This window comes from Somniosus microcephalus, chromosome 6 (assembly GCF_052327205.1).
Source record: "Somniosus microcephalus isolate GS21.2 chromosome 6, FLI_Smic_1.0, whole genome shotgun sequence".
Classification (NCBI taxonomy): domain Eukaryota; kingdom Metazoa; phylum Chordata; class Chondrichthyes; order Squaliformes; family Somniosidae; genus Somniosus; species Somniosus microcephalus.
The window spans coordinates 47969470-47985775 of NC_140992.1; the positions used below are offsets into that span (position 1 = coordinate 47969470).

Here is a 16306-nt window from a genome sequence, read left to right on the forward strand (position 1 = left end):
GGTTGGCAGGCTATAACTAGTGGGGTACCGCAAGGATCAGTGCTTGGGCTTCAGCTATTCACAATCTATATCAATGATTTGGATGAGGGGACCAAATGTAATATATCCAAGTTTGCTGATGATACAAAGCTAGGTGGGAATGTAAGTTGAGGAGGATGCAAGGAGGCTTCAAGGGGATATAGACAGGCTATGTGAGTGGGCAAAAACATGGCAAATGGAATATAATGTGGAGAAATGTGAAATTATCCACTTTGGTAGGAAAAATAGAAAAGCAGAGTATTTTTTAAATCGTGAGAGATTGGGAAATGTTGATGTTCAGAGGGACCTAGGTGTCCTTGATACACAAATCACTGAAAGTTAACATGCAGGTACAGCAAGCAATTAGGAAAGCAAATGGTATGTTGGCCTTTATTACAAGAGGATTTGAGTATAAGAGTAAAGACATCTTACTGCAATTATATAGGGCCCTGGTGAGACCACACCTGGAGTATTGTGTATAGTTTTGGTCTCTTTACCTAAGGAAGGATATACTTGCCATAGAGGGAGTGCAACGAAGGTTCACCAGACTGGTTCCTGAGATGGGGGAATTGTCCTATGAGGAAAGATTGAGTGGACTAGGCCTATATTCTCTAGAGTTTAGAAGAATGAGAGGTGATCTCATTGAAACATACAAAATTCTTACAGGGCTTGACAGAGTAGATGCAGGGAGAATGTTTCCCCTGGCTGGGGAATCTAGAACCAGGTCTCAAATAAGGGCTCAGCCAATTAGGACTAAGATGAGGAGAAATTTCTTCACTCAGAGGGTGGTGAATCTTTGGAATTCTCTACCCCAGAGGGCTGTGGAGGCTCAGTCGTTGAGTATATTCAAGACAGAGATCGATATATTTTTAAATATTAAGGGAATCAAGGGATATGGGGATAGTGTAGTAAAGTGGAGATGAGGTAGAAGATCAGCCATGATCTTATTGAATGGCAGAGCAGGCTCGAGGGGTCGAATGGCCTACTCTTGCTCCTATTTCTTATGTTCTTATGTCTACAAAGCAATCTCTAACCATGCCTAGATAGATATTAATTTATAAACTTTCTTATGAAATGAATTGTGACAGAACTCCTTTCCTCACCATAAACATCCTTTTTTTCAATGAACATGGCCATTGAGAATAAATGTGCATTATATCATGTTTTGATCTGTTTGATGACAATGACTAGAAGGGTAGGGGAAGAGAGGAGGGGGAGATGGGGAGAGGAGAGGATGGAGAAGAGGGGAAGAGAATGAGTATGTGGGAAGGTGGATGGGTGCAAGTAGGAGAAAGGGGATGGGGGAAGAGCAGGGAATGGGGGAAGGGGGGAATAGCAAAAGGGACCAGGAATAGAAGCAGCAAAGGCAAGGAAGCTACCTCAGCAAGATGAGGACAGCCACCAAGCTCTCTCAATGATATAGAGGGGAAGGCCACACTTCCTTCCACCAGGCCTGGATTTTCATCTTAGTGGGCGGAGATCTGTGGAATTTCACTCTTCTTCCTTTTCCTGAACAAGGATTTTCCCCTCAGAAGGGGGTTGGGGAGTGGGCCTACATTTCCCCCCCAAATGATGGGATTTTACTGCTGGGGTGGAATCCACTGAGGCAAAACTGAATTAATTTTTGGTTGCATCACATTTTGCAAAATAGATGTTATTTACAAAGATTACAACAACAAAAATTCTGGCCCAGATGACCAGTAGACATTTTAGCCTAGAAATTATTGTTGGTGATACTAGTGGCCAAATGTCTAACATGTTTATTTTAAATCATAGAATCATAGAATAGTACAGCACAGAAGGACGCCATTCAGCCCATCGAGTGCACCAGCTCTTTCGAACAGCAATCCAGCTAGTCGCACTTCCCCGCTCTTTCCTCGTATCCCTGCAATTTTTTCTCCTTCAAATATTTATCCAATTCTTTTTTGAAGACTTCTGTTGAATCTGTATCCACCGCCCTATCAGGCAGTGCATTCCAAATCCTAACAACTCGTTGTGTAAAAAAGTTAAATCTGTGCCCTCTGGTTATTGACCCTTCAGCCATTGGAAACAGTTTCTCTTTATTTATTCTATCTAAATCCTTCATGATTTTAAACACTGCTATCAAATCTCCTCTTAGCCTTCTCTGCTCTAAGGGGAACAACCCCAGCTTCTCCAGTCTATCCATTAGAACCCAAGGGCTAGATTTTCGTGGAGCCGTCAGGCGGGGTTTCAGACGTGTGGGGGGGGGGGAAATCCTGAATTCGAGGGTCCCGACACCATCCCGCCCAAAACCCCGCCCCACGTAAGTTTCAGGGGCGGCGGGTACCCGCCCCGCACTGGGACCCGCCGAAACCAGGCGGGAAGATTAGTTAACAGGCAGTTTTTAGCCTAATCCCTGTTTTGAGGGGTGTCGTGTGGGTTTCCCGATGGCTCCAAACCACGCCAGGTTAGAGCAGGCGGGCCGTCGGGTTGAAGGAGTTGGAGGGGTCGCGATGTCGGTGCTCAGGTGAGTGATGGGTGCATGAGTGTAAAGGTAAGTGTGTTTGGTGTGTCTAAAGTGTGTAAAGAACTTTTACTTACCTGTACTTACCTTAACAGCCTTTCTTCCTGTAGCCGTCGGGAGCACATCACTCACCCGGCACTTAAAGCTGAACGGCTGCGATCTGTGAAAAGTGACAGCCTTCAGCTTTGAGTGCTGCTGAGAGTTCTAACTGAGTCTGTGCAGAAGGACTCATGTTAGAACTCAGAGTGTCAGTGTTTCACAGCTTCAAACAGCTGTCAAACACTGATATTTCATCTGTCAAAAACTCTTGACAGATGAAATTGCAGTCTGTGATGTCACCTGTTGCTGGGTGGCCCTTAATTGGCCTGCTGAGCCCACTGGGCGGGCTCAACAAGGTCAATCAAGGGAAAATCGCGCGGATTGGCCGGACGTCGAAGTAGGCGGGTCAAAAACCCGAAAGGGGAAGTCCCGCCTTCTTCCCGACAGGTTCGGGAAAATCTACCCCCAAATGTTTATCTAGTTGCAGATTACCAGCCAGTTATACTGAATCAATACTGAATCTAAAATGTATATAAATCTTTTGAATTAGAAACAGCTGATAGGTAAACAGAATATATTTACTGATCGCCTATTAAATCAATGTGCTATTACTTACATCTGTTGTGTTTTTGGGACCTATACATCAGATAGTTTCCTTGGGTTCAGTGGCAAAGACCACTCCCATGAGTGAGCCCTCATTCCCCATGAACTGCAGATTGCCTTTACCTGCCCAAAATATTAAATTAATTATAGCCCAGGAATGGGCGGTATCATTAACAAAGTTGGAAATTTAGTGGCAGGCGCTAATGCTTTAGACTGCATGCAAAATTCGTGCTCACTGCTCAAAGAAATGATTGGAGCACTAATTCAAGTATTAAAGCCCAAGCTCATTGGCATTACAATCAAAGGGTGGACTAATATCAGGTGCAGTCTAATCGCAAGTCATGATTACCACAGGCCCGTCTCAGTTCTTAAAGGGGAGGTTCATTGATGTTGCAGAACCTCATTCTCAGCATTGCTGGTTGTGCAGCTGCCTCAGCAAGCAGCAGCAGATCAAGGAGAATGAGCCGGAGGACTGAAGCAGCTGTACTCATGGCAGATCCACGCCCCAGGGAGAGAGCCCACAGATTCTGCGATCCAGCATTGGAGGCATTGGTGTTCGCTGTGGAGAGACTGAGGGCAGTGCTCTACCCAGCAGGTGGCAGGAGGCCCTTGCCGCAAGTCTTCTGCACCATGTGGAGGGAGGTAGCACAGCACATCTTGGGCAGCACTGTGGTCCCCAGTACCCACACACAGTGCAGGAAGAAATTTGACTCACTTGGGTGGTCAGGGTGAATGCATGCTTCAACAAATGCTACATGCCACCATCTGAACCACAGTCTTCAGATACTGCCTAAAGCACCACATCCCCAGCACTCACCCACCAACAATCTCTACCTACCAACACTCACACCCACATCTCACACCTTGCACACAATGACAGCTATTCAACTATGGCAGGCACATCACCAAAACACATTGATCCACACTCACTCACACACTTTCCTTTCTCTTGCAGGCCAAGGTGGCTCACAACAGGAGGGCGCAGGAGTGGGGGTGGGGGGGACAAGCCGACACCCGACCACAGTCTGCACTGGAAAATAGAGCGCTGCAGATTATTGGGCGCCAGGTGGTGGGCGCCGTGGCCAACGGCAATGTTGCCCCTCTTGGGGACAACAATGGTATGTTCATCCCTACTCCTTCTCACATTCCACTTCCCCCTCACCCCACAAGCGTTTTGCACTTTCCAGCTAATCATGCTGTATGCATGCATTTCTCCCTTCCTGCCCCACTCCCCTCACCTTAATCTGACTCTTGTGCCTTTATGCTTTCAGATAATCAGCAGGAACCTGAGCAGCCTGTCCCTGAGAGCACCGTAGAGAGCGAGGCAGGAGAAGAGGAGGAGGAAGAACACACCGCGTCACTGCATGTCTCACCCGCAGGCACCAGCTCAGATACTGGCACTACACGTTCTTTAGAGGCTAGTATAGTAATGGGATCTGCACAGGGTGAGGCACCGGGGATGAGTAGGCTGCAGCAAGGCCAGGGGGAAAGGGTAGCTCGGGGGCCAGCTCCCCAGAGGGCAAGTTTGTGTGCGAGTTCTGTTGCACAGGACTCAGATGAGGACCTCAATGGGAAGACCTTTAGAAGGGTGATGGGCATGCACACGATGATGATAGGTGCAATGGCAAGGGTGCCTGAGAGCCTCTCGGCAATGATAAGGAGCGTGGAGGAGTCCGCCTCCAACGTTGCACAAGGCTCTGCGCACACCATGGAGCCCATCATTTCCAGTCTGCAAAGGATGGTAGATTCCCAGAGAGACCGTGACAACCCAAACCTGATGCCCTGTGTAATCGGCGATCTGGCAGCTTCCATTGCAGCACAGGTGGAAGCGACGCAATGTCTTAGTGCTGTAATGCAGTCTATGTTTGGTAGCATCAAATCTCAGGCTGCTCTCATGCAGTCTCAGCTTGATGCCACGCAAGCTCTGACTGCTGCCATCGTGGCTGGGTCTAGCACCGTCGACCGCGGCTTTCACGGTGTCGCAGCAGGCCAGCAATCTGTGCTCCAACAGATTGCTAGGGATGCTGAGGTGCTGCTCCAGGGAAGTGGCAGTGGGTCAGTGTAACAGGAAGCTGCTGTCCTCTCTCAGGATGACAACATTGCTGCTCCCACCACTGCCACTCCGCCATTGCCCTTGTCACTGCTTGTCATCCAGCCAGCCCAGACCGCTGCCGCCTATGCTGAGGTGGTGCAGTCTACAGCTGGGCGAGAGCGTCCTGCAAGGCCATCTGAAGTCTTCCGCACGGGAACTCAGCAGCCTTCCACCGGCCCTGCTGCAGCCACTGAGCCAACACTTCAGGGATGGAATGATAGGGATGTGGTGAGCAATGGGGATCTGGGGTTTCAGTCATTGGACCCACAGTCTGATGAGGCGGTCACGGACTGCCCTCCCTCACTCCTGTTCCTTCTCCTCCTCATCCTCCTCATCTTCCTCTTCCTCCTTGTCGTCCTCCTCCTCCTCCTTTCCCTCTTCCTCCTCCTGAGGTGGTCTTGCAATCCCTGGTGGCAAGGGCTGCACCCTCATGATGGCCAAGTTCTGGCGCATGCAGCGGACCACCACGAAATGGGACACCCACTCAGCCAAGTACTGGGGGCTCCTCCCGAGCAGTCAAGGCAGCGGAACCATTGCTTCAGCAGGCCGATGATCTGCTCAATGGTGTTCCTGGTGGCAGCATGACTCTCTTATATGAGTGCTGAGCAGGAGTGTTGGGGTTGCGGAGGGGAGACATGAGCCGGGTGGAGAGCGGATAGCCCTTGTCTCCAACCAGCCAGCCGCGAGCTTGATCTGGTGGCTGGAAAAGTGCTGGCACAGGATGAAGGCATCTTGGCTGCTACCAGGATAACAGGCATTGACATCGAGGATTAGCTGTCTTTGGTCACACACCAACTCCACATTAAGTGAGTGGCAGCCTTTGCGGTTACGGAAGATCTCAGGATTGTTATGAGGTGCCCGCAAAGCCCCATGGGTGCAGTCAATGGTGCCCTGCAACATGGGGAATCCCGCTATCCTGGCAAAGCCACATGCACGCTCGTCCTGCTTCTCTCTGGTGTTGGGGAAGGAAATGTAGTCTCTTCTACTGTAGAGAGCCTCTGTGACCTCCTGGATGCAGCGATGGACGGCAAACTGCGAGATGTTAGCTATGTCTCTTGTTGCAGACTGGAAGGATCCACTGGCGAAGAAATTGAGGGCGACGGTGACCTTGACTGCCACTGAGAGAGCCGTGGTCACCCTGAACTGAGGCTGGACATCTGGTTGCAGGAGGTGGCAGAGTTCTGTGACAACCTCTTTGGTGAAGCGGCGCCTTCTAATACACTGCTTCTCGCTTAATTGGAGATAGGAGAAGTGCTTAGAATACCCTCGGAGGGTAAGGCCTCCTGTTGAGAGCTCTGATGGCCCTCCTCCTCCTTCTGGCCACATGTTCCAGTCTTTCATGATGCCTCTGCCCCTCTGCCGTAGATCCTGGAGGGCGAGGTCGATTGCCATTATGGTGACCAAGTGTAGCAGTTTGATTTTTTTACAAATAAATGGAGCTACGTTTTAGCTGCCACAACACTCCTGATACTAAATAACCTTGAAATTATGGAATGAGACTGTTGTACTATGTGAAACTGACAAGAAAGCACTGAAACTCCACTAACCTACAGCTATGACTCATTACTGATGATCCCTTTAAATAACGTCCCTGGAGCCAGTTTCCTGTTGCTTTAAGCCAGCTCTCCCTGTCGCTGTTTCCTCCAGGTGCTAAGGTAGGTGGCGACAATCAATTTTGCAGATCGGGCGGCCAGTGAGCATTGCACAGTTACTGACGTCACGACCCACCTGGCGTTGAAGCCCCCAGTGATAAGTGTTAGCGGCGGCGCTGCGGGGGGTGGGCTGGTTTGACGTGTGGCGTTGGATTCACCTCGCCCTGGTGATAATGCTCTAGTGCCTAGATAGTGGCGCTAACGGGAGGCACTAAGGTACTGAATTTTCCCCCCCTAGAGTCAAACAGAAACCTTTGCCATTACTGAAATAACATGTGATCACCTTGACTTTGGAAAGTGGAAGAATACTTATCAGACCATAGCTTTGACAACAGACAACAAAACAGATTTATTAAACAGTAAGTATAAGTGAACAGTAGCAATGACAATGAGTAGATTTACAGTAATTACAATCTCTACTATTCCACCTTGGAATGTAATTACAATCTTTGCTATTTCCCCTTAGAATGCAGTTAAATTTTAAACAGTCGCTTCTCCTTGTATTTGAATTGAATGGTTTGGCCCCTTCCTGGGAACCATTTAATCTGTCTCAAACACTTTAGATGAGCTGTGAGTCATTCCCTAATGTAAGAATAATGTCCACATTATAGGTGGAACAGCACTTTGAAACTAATGAACAAAGCAAACAGGTAAACAGTTTGCAATTTAAGGCATTTACATATGTAGGCTTCCCTGACACACCTATAAACCATATACCAGGGCCAGTTTCCTTATGCATTGCCAGAGATTTCCCTAAAGGAAGCAGCAGAGTACTTTTGCCTGGAACAGGTGGAAGCATGTAATTGTTTTGCAAAAGATTATTCATTCTTAGTATTTGGGCGTCGCTAGCAAGGCCAACATTTAGTGGCCATGAGAAGGTGGTGGTGGGCTGCCTTATTGAGCTGCTGCAGTAATGCAACACTACTGACATCAACACACCTCCCACCTGATTTTCTTGGATCTCCCCTCTGTGGAGGCCCAAATGCAACAGTGCCCATTGCAAGTAGGCCTTTGAAGGGAATTACAAGAATGTGACATATTGCTCCATTGTAACCATATTACTATTCATGTATGATCTGTCATGTAGTTATTAGGGACAATACCTACATTCACACTACGACCTCAGTCACCCCCTCTGTAGCTAGCCTCCTTGCTCCTTGCCACTCCTGCTCTGAGTGACTCAGGACCATGTTGCTCTGGTTGCTCCCACTCTGGATACCTCGGAGTCCCACTCCCTTTTGTTATGATAACTGACATACATGGAAAAACGTTAATAGCTAAATAATTGACTGCTGAGGCACATCTATGTTTGTACATATACAGAAGCACCCAGCCTAAACCAGTTACACTGAGTTGGAAAGACGTACATGCAAAATTAATTGAAGAAGTAAATGGACTTCACCCAGTCTTCTTGAGTGTGTGAGGTTGTGTTTTTCTATTTAAGTTTCTCCCTTAATCCCATGTGTATGTCCCAATTTTTATTTCGCTTTTGGGTACAATGATTTAAACGTGATTTATGTAATACCCACTGGAAATGTTATGTACGCTAAGTATGGTTATCAATCTTTAACTTAGACACTGTATTATCATTGTTATAAATCCCTGGGTTAAAGTTGCCCATGTGAAGGTACGGCAAGAACTTTTAAGGACACAATGTGACTAAGAGCAGACTTTCCATAATTCTGCACCAGTATCAACTGTTGCAGACAGTGAGGCTGCGCAGTCTCCAGGCAGAAACCCCAGGAGGAAGGGGTGGAGTCAGGTTTTTCGAGCGGGAAAACGCGAGCGACTGGAAGAAAAGAGGGCAGGAGCTCTGAAAAGAGGGCTCAGGAGGCAAATGGCTGCCGCATCCCGTCCCGGGCTTCCAAACTCGGCCGCCGCCCTTCGTATTAGTAGCTCTGCATCCAGAACTCAAAGTGGGATTCAGTGATCGTGAAGAGAATTCAATGAAGGTGTTCGGAGTCGTAAGTCTTGCAGACACTATACATACCATGAGCTCCAACTTAAGCGCGCCAACGAAAGAGTGCACTCGAATTTGGACACAGGGACAGATTCTCCTTTGAATCCATATAAATGGAGAATGTATGTTTATTATGTCTAGATTCATTCTAATGTATGCAAATGTCTAATTTAGGTCATTGACCCGTAATCTTCTTATACTGTCTGACGTTAAAACTATAAAGTAAGATAATTAGAATTAAGCCATTGTAGTAGTGATCTCCTTACTGGACTATAGAATACTGTCTACAACAGAGACCACATCTCACATATATCTAGAGAACCGTGAAGGGGTTACATTTTGGGGGCTCGTCCGGGATTGTGGTCTATTTATGTCAGTAAACTAACAGTATTGAATGCTCATTGCTAAGAGAGTGGTTTGTGGTTTCTACTGGGCTGTTTGAGCATAAAAGATGGATGTTATTGAGGTTGAAGCTTGGTGCAAACGGAAGCAGATAGCTACTACCCATGCCATTGTGCTGAATGGTGTTGCTAACGATGACCCTGATGATGTCTTGCTAAGGGCTCTGAATTGTGTCAAAGCCTTTGGAAAGGTTAGGATAGTTGAGCGCTGCTTGGATACAGCTACCAAGAAGCAGTTTGTGTTGATCCAGACATCAGAGAACCTGAGAGGTCATGGTTTACCTGAGGCAGTTGGGCTTTCTGAAGAGGCTGGTCCCTGGCCAGTTCAGTTTGTCCCTATTACTACTAAGGAAGAAGAAGGGTTTCAGACCAAGTTGTTGTCATTCTTGAGACAAGAAGGAAAGACTGTTGCTGATGTCAAAGGTCTGATAGGTCCTTCGGCCCTGGATATGAACACTCAGTTGGTCAGTGCCATTAGTTCTCTGGTGGATAAATGCACCAATCTGCCTTCGAGGCTCAGGGATACCGTAAGCTCCATATGTTCTCAGGAGTGAGACCAACTCCCAGTGGGGAAGAGGAGTACGACGCCTGGGCTGAGCAGACCCTGCCTCTGCTAGAGGAATGGCAGTGCAGTGACAATGTGAAGAGGCAGAGAATAGTAGAAGGCCTTAAGGGTCCTGCTGCTGACATTGTAAGATTCTTAAAGGCGCAGAACACCTCTGCTACTTCCTTTGACTACATGCAGGCTCTAGAAACTGCCTTTGGAACTACTGAAACCATTTCAGATTTGATGGTCAGATTCAGAAGCACATTCCAGTGTGAGGGAGAGAAGCTGTCCAGTTATCTGCTGAGAATAGACAAACTGCTGCATTGTATGTTACGGAAAAGAGGGATTGAGTTGCCTGAAATGAATCGGTTCCGCATTGAACAGGTTGTGCGAGGTGCATTGCTCGAAGACGTGACTGCTCTTCGCATACGCATGACCCATAAGTTGCGAGATCCACCTACCTTCACTGAGCCGCTAAGGGAAGTCAGAGAGGAGGAGGATATGCTTCAGGCCCGGAATGTAGCAAAGAGTGCTGTGATGTCCAAGCTTGTGACTCCTGTTACAGTTCCTACTCCTAAGGGTGATGTCAACCCTGAGATGGAACAGCTGAAGAAGGAAATAAATGTCATGAGAGCCGAGATGGCATATTTTCGGTCTAAGCCCAACACAGAAAGGGATGACGCACGGGTGCAAAAGGTTAAACACTCTGCGAAGTCTAACAGCAAAATGAATGATTCCTCTAAAGGATATCCCCATGAAGGAGATAGACCTGGAGTCTTTTGTTGTAACTGTGGAAAGGATGGACATTTCAAGCGAGAATGTAGAGGTGAGGAAAATCTAAAAAAAGTAAATGACCGTCTCATAAAACTTACCAAGAAGTCGGGAAACTACAAAGGGGCACAGTAACGGAACGGCCTGCTGTCCCTGTAGTTAAGACACGTTTCGCTAAGTGCAATAATAGACGAGGGGATATGAAAGACATCATACCTGAGGGTTTAGTAGGGCCGAGTTCTGCTGTATCAATACAGATTGAAGGCATTTATACTAAAGCTATCCTCGACACGGGTTCTCAGGTTACCATACTGTACAGATCCTTCTATGACCGATACCTGACGCATTTGCCGTTAACCCCAATCAGTCTTCTGCAGATCTGGGGCCTTAGTCCTGCTGATTACCCATATGATGGCTATTTGTCGCTGAGGTTGGAGTTCTTGGAAGCTGATGTAGGGACCACTGAGACCATTGATGCACTTGTGTTGGTTTGCCCTGACCCCATGGTGAAAGGTGAGGTTTCCATACTGGTTGGCAGTAATACACCCATAGTGAGACGACTCCTGACAAGCTGCAAAGAGCAGGGAGGTGAAAACTTCTTGAGCACCAGACACATTCACCCTGTTTTCAAAAAGGCTTTTGAGAAACTGCCTGAACTTTCTTCCAACGTAGATGATAGCAAAAGAGGAACTGTGTGGTACGTTCGAGCCAAACCTATCACCCTGCGTCCTGGAGGAGTGGCTAGAATCCCTGGGATACCAAAATTCCCTGGAACGCCAGGTACTGAAGCCATTCTGATAGAGTCACCTGATGATCCTGCAGAAGAGTCACGGTTTCCAAATGAGCTTCTGGTGAGACCAGAGTTGCAGACCCCGACAGCTGTGATGTCAAGGAGAGTTACAGTGACCGTGAGGAATATGTCAGGCAAAGGAATCACATTGAGGAAAGGAATGCTGATTGCGCATCTGTTTCCTGTAAATGTACTGTCGTCACATGTGAAGGAAGAGTCCAAAGTTAACTCAACCGGAGATCTGACACCCTCCTCCTTCAACTTTGGAGATTCATTCGTTCCTAAAGAATGGAAGGACCGATTAGTCAGGAAGATGATGGAGCGGAGAGGAGTTTTCTCTACTCATGAGTTTGATGTTGGTTGTAGTAAGAGTACTCGCCATTCTATCAGAATTACCGAGGATAAACCCTTTCGGGAGAGGTCTCGACGGCTGGCACCAGCTGACATCGAAGCAGTGAGACAGCACCTGTCGCAGTTAAAAGAAGCTGAGATCATTACCGAGTCCAGGAGTCCTTATGCATCTCCTATAGTGGTGGTGAGGAAAAAGAACGGAAAGATTCGGATGTGTGTGGACTTTAGGACGCTTAACAGACGTACTATTCCCGACCAATACACCGTTCCAAGAATTGAGGATGCTCTGGCTTGTCTTAATGGAAGCAAGTGGATCAGTGTGTTGGATCTCAGAAGTGGATACTACCAAATACCGATGAGTGAATCGGACAAAGAAAAGACAGCCTTTATATGTCCAGTTGGGTTCTACCAATTTGAAAGGATGCCACAGGGAGTTTCAGGCGCTCCAGCAACTTTTCAAAGAATAATGGAACAAACAGTTGGGGACATGAACTTGCTCGAAGTATTGGTGTACTTGGATGATATCATTGTGTTTGGGGCAACCCTTGAAGAACACGAAGCTCGGTTGCTGAAAGTGCTTGGTCGCCTGGAGGATGAAGGTCTCAAGCTATCATTGGACAAGTGTCAGTTTTGCCAAACATCCGTGTCCTATGTGGGGCATATTGTATCACAGGATGGAGTAGCCACAGATCCATCCGAGATCAAAGCTGTTACCACATGGCCCAAACCGAACACAGTGACTGCCTTGCGGTCATTTCTTGAGTTCTGCGGATATTACAGGCGCTTTGTGCAGGATTACTCCAAAGTGGCCCATCCTCTGAATCAGCTGCTGGCTGGTTACCTCCCACCAGTCGAGAGGAAAAAAAAGGCTAAAGGTAAAGAGAACAAGGACTACTTCAAACCCTCTGAGCCTTTTGGTGTTAGATGGGATGAGAAATGCGAAGAGGCCTTCCACACCTTAAAGCAAAGTCTTACTCAAGCCCCCGTGTTGGCTTTTGCAAACCCACAGCTGCCATATGTGCTACACGTGGATGCCAGTCAAGAAGGGTTGGGTGGTGTGTTGTATCAGGACCAAGGAGCAGGGCTGAGACCTGTAGCGTTTATCAGTCGCAGTCTTACGCCATCAGAGCGTAACTACCCAGCTCATAAGCTAGAATTCTTGGCGTTGAAGTGGGGGGTGGTGGATAAGCTGCAGGATTATCTTTATGGAGCGAAGTTTGAAGTGAGGACAGACAATAATCCATTAACCTATGTGTTGACTTCGGCAAAACTTGATGCCACCGGCCACCGCTGGCTTGCTGCACTATCTGCTTACAACTTTAGTCTCAGGTACAGACCTGGGAACCAGAACATTGACGCAGATGCTCTGTCTTGTCGCCCACACTACCAGAAACCAGAGTGGAAAGATGTTGCTTCAGCAGATGTGAAAGTAATGTGTCAGATGTCCGTGGTATCTGGACCAAAGAATTCATTTCATGCCCGAGAGATTGACCACTTGGGAGCGTCAATGCATGCTGTTCCCCAGGCATTTTGCAACCTTTCCAGTTTGGATGTACAAAACTTACCCATGTTGTGTTCATCTGAAATATCCAAAGCACAACAGGAGGATCCTTGTATTCATGAGGTGTTTTCAGCTCTCCGTCTGGGTGATATTACACAGATCGACAAATCAAAACATCCTGATTGTCGTCTGCTCCTAAGAGAATGGGACCACTTGGAAATTAAAGAGGGAGTGTTGTGTAGAATCACTCACCCACCCACTAAACCATGTCATTCACAGTTGGTCCTGCCTGAAAAGTACAGGGAAATAGTGATGAAGTCTTTGCATGATGACGCAGGTCATCTGGGAGTAGATAAGACCTATGGGTTGGTCAAGGACAGATTCTATTGGCCGCGTATGAAGTCTGCGGTTGAGGAGTTCTGCAAGTCCTGTGCACGCTGTGTCCAGAGAAAGACTTTACCTAAAAGAGTTGCTCCTCTGTTTCACATGCAAAGTGATGGACCTCAAGACCTTGTCTGTATGGATTTTCTGTCCATCGAACCCGATTCCAGCAATACCGCAAATGTCTTGGTCATTACAGATCATTATACTCGCTATGCCCAAGCTTTTCCCACAAAGGATCAGAAAGCATCCACCGTTGCCAAAGTGTTGTGGGAGAAATACTTCATCCACTATGGACTGCCAAAGCGAATACACAGTGATCAAGGTAGAGACTTTGAAAGTAGACTTATACATGAGTTGTTGTCCATGCTCGGGATTGAGAAGTCAAGAACAACTCCATACCATCCTCAGGGAGATCCTCAACCTGAGTGGTTTAACCGTACTTTGTTAGACATGCTTGGAATGCTGGATTCAAAGCGAAAGAACAAGTGGAGTCGGCACATTGGACATCTTGTTCATTCTTATAATTGTACCCGAAATGACGCTACTGGTTTTTCACCGTACTACCTCATGTTTGGACGTGAAGCGAGGATGCCGGTGGATTTGTGTTTCGGAGTATCCAGTGATGGCACATCACAGAGAACTTACCTCAAGTATGTATTTGACACGAGAAAGGAATTGCAAGCTGCTTATGAACTTGCTGAGTCTGTTTCTGCCAAACAGAATAAAGGAAATAAGCAGAGGTATGACCAGAAGATCCGTTTTTCCCAACTCATGCCTGGTGACCGAGTTCTCATACGGAACCTAGGACTTCAAGGGAAACATAAGTTAGCAGACCGCTGGGCTTCTACACCTTACATTGTTGAAAGTCAAATGTCACAACTACCTGTGTTTCGGCTAAAACCTGCAGGTGGGAATGGACCCATAAAAATACTGCACTGGAATCATATCCTGCCATTGGGACAGCAAGTGCGTCTGGATCCGCCAGTGGATAATGAGCTGACACCTAGTAGGAGAACCCTGCAGAGAAGAAGGAGGAAAAAAACGAGAAACCAGGAAAACTTTGTTCCAGGAGACAGAAAACCCATGACACCGTGTGTGGATCATGAGGAACCTGATGAGTCGGAAGATGAAGAATGGGATCTATGGTACGACCTCCCAGAAAGACGCATAAGACAGAATCTGGATGAATTGTCTGAACCATTTAGCTCAGACTTAGACATGGTCTGGGAAGAACCAGATGCTTCCGAGAAGGAGATAAAAGAGACTGAAAGGCATGATAACAAAGGAACCAACGCCTCCAACGTAGTTGAAGGAACTGAAGACCGGGTATCCGAAATAAGGAGCTCACAGTGAGTTAAGAAGGTTCCTGAAAGATTGACATACAGTACACTAGGAGTGCCAAGTGTAATGATAGCCCCTACGGTTCGATATGTTACCTCCCTTTATACATGGTTGGGAAGCATGCAACCACTTATGTGTAAAGTTCATTAGTCATGGGGACATGCCTATATTTGGTAGGGGGGAGTGTAATACCCACTGGAAATATTATGTACGCTAAGTATGGTTATCAATCTTTAACTTAGACACTGTATTATCATTGTTATAAATCCCTGGGTTAAAGTTGCCCATGTGAAGGTACGGCAAGAACTTTTAAGGACACAATGTGACTAAGAGCAGACTTTCCATAATTCTGCACCAGTATCAACTGTTGCAGACAGTGAGGCTGCGTAGTCTCCAGGCAGAAGCCCCAGGAGGAAGGGGTGGAGTCAGGTTTTTCGAGCGGGAAAACGCGAGCGACTGGAAGAAAAGAGGGCAGGAGCTCTGAAAAGAGGGCTCAGGAGGCAAATGGCTGCCGCATCCCGTCCCGGGCTTCCAAACTCGGCCGCCGCCCTTCGTATTAGTAGCTCTGCATCCAGAACTCAAAGTGGGATTCAGTGATCGTGAAGAGAATTCAACGAAGGGGTTCGGAGTCGTAAGTCTTGCAGACATTATACATACCATGAGCTCCAACTTAAGCGTGCCAACGAAAGAGTGCACTCGAATTTGGACACAGGGACAGATTCTCCTTTGAATCCATATAAATGGAGAATGTATGTTTATTATGTCTAGATTCATTCTAATGTATGCAAATGTCTAATTTAGGTCATTGACCCGTAATCTTCTTATACTGTCTGACGTTAAAACTATAAAGTAAGATAATTAGAATTAAGCCATTGTAGTAGTGATCTCCTTACTGGACTATAGAATACTGTCTACAACAGAGACCACATCTCACATATATCTAGAGAACCGTGAAGGGGTTACATTTATATTCCCTGCTTTTTACTTCCTGCTTTGCTATCTCTGAGAATTCTTCCATCTGATAGGTTGATTAGCCTCCCTGCTGCCTGCCCTGTTGCTGGATGCCACAGATTTCCTGCTGAGGGCGCTGAATTCAAACTGACACAAGAATAGAGGAAGTCTGCATTCTAGAGCCTGCTAAAAGTTTGTGGGCAGCTTTTATCGAGGTTAAAGGCAAATGTTATTCCTTCGCTGCTGACTGCAAAATCTGGGCCAATCATTCTCTTACATGCACCTTTAATGCCTTTGTCCTGAGTAAAACCTTACTCCCTCCACCTTGGCTGTTCCCCCGGTATGGCTTCCATCTTCACTCACTCAAGTGCAAGGGGTGCAGACTTGAACATATCTGCCGCACCACTGGTTTCACCATTC

At 47.1% G+C, this 16306-nt stretch overlaps 1 protein-coding gene across 2 annotated transcripts in view; it reads right to left on the minus strand.

Annotated features, from left to right (window-relative positions):
- The window catches only part of mcf2l2 (MCF.2 cell line derived transforming sequence-like 2), a 469404-nt gene that overhangs the window by 112703 nt on the left and 340395 nt on the right, over positions 1-16306 (minus strand). The gene's annotated exons all lie outside the window — the stretch shown is intronic.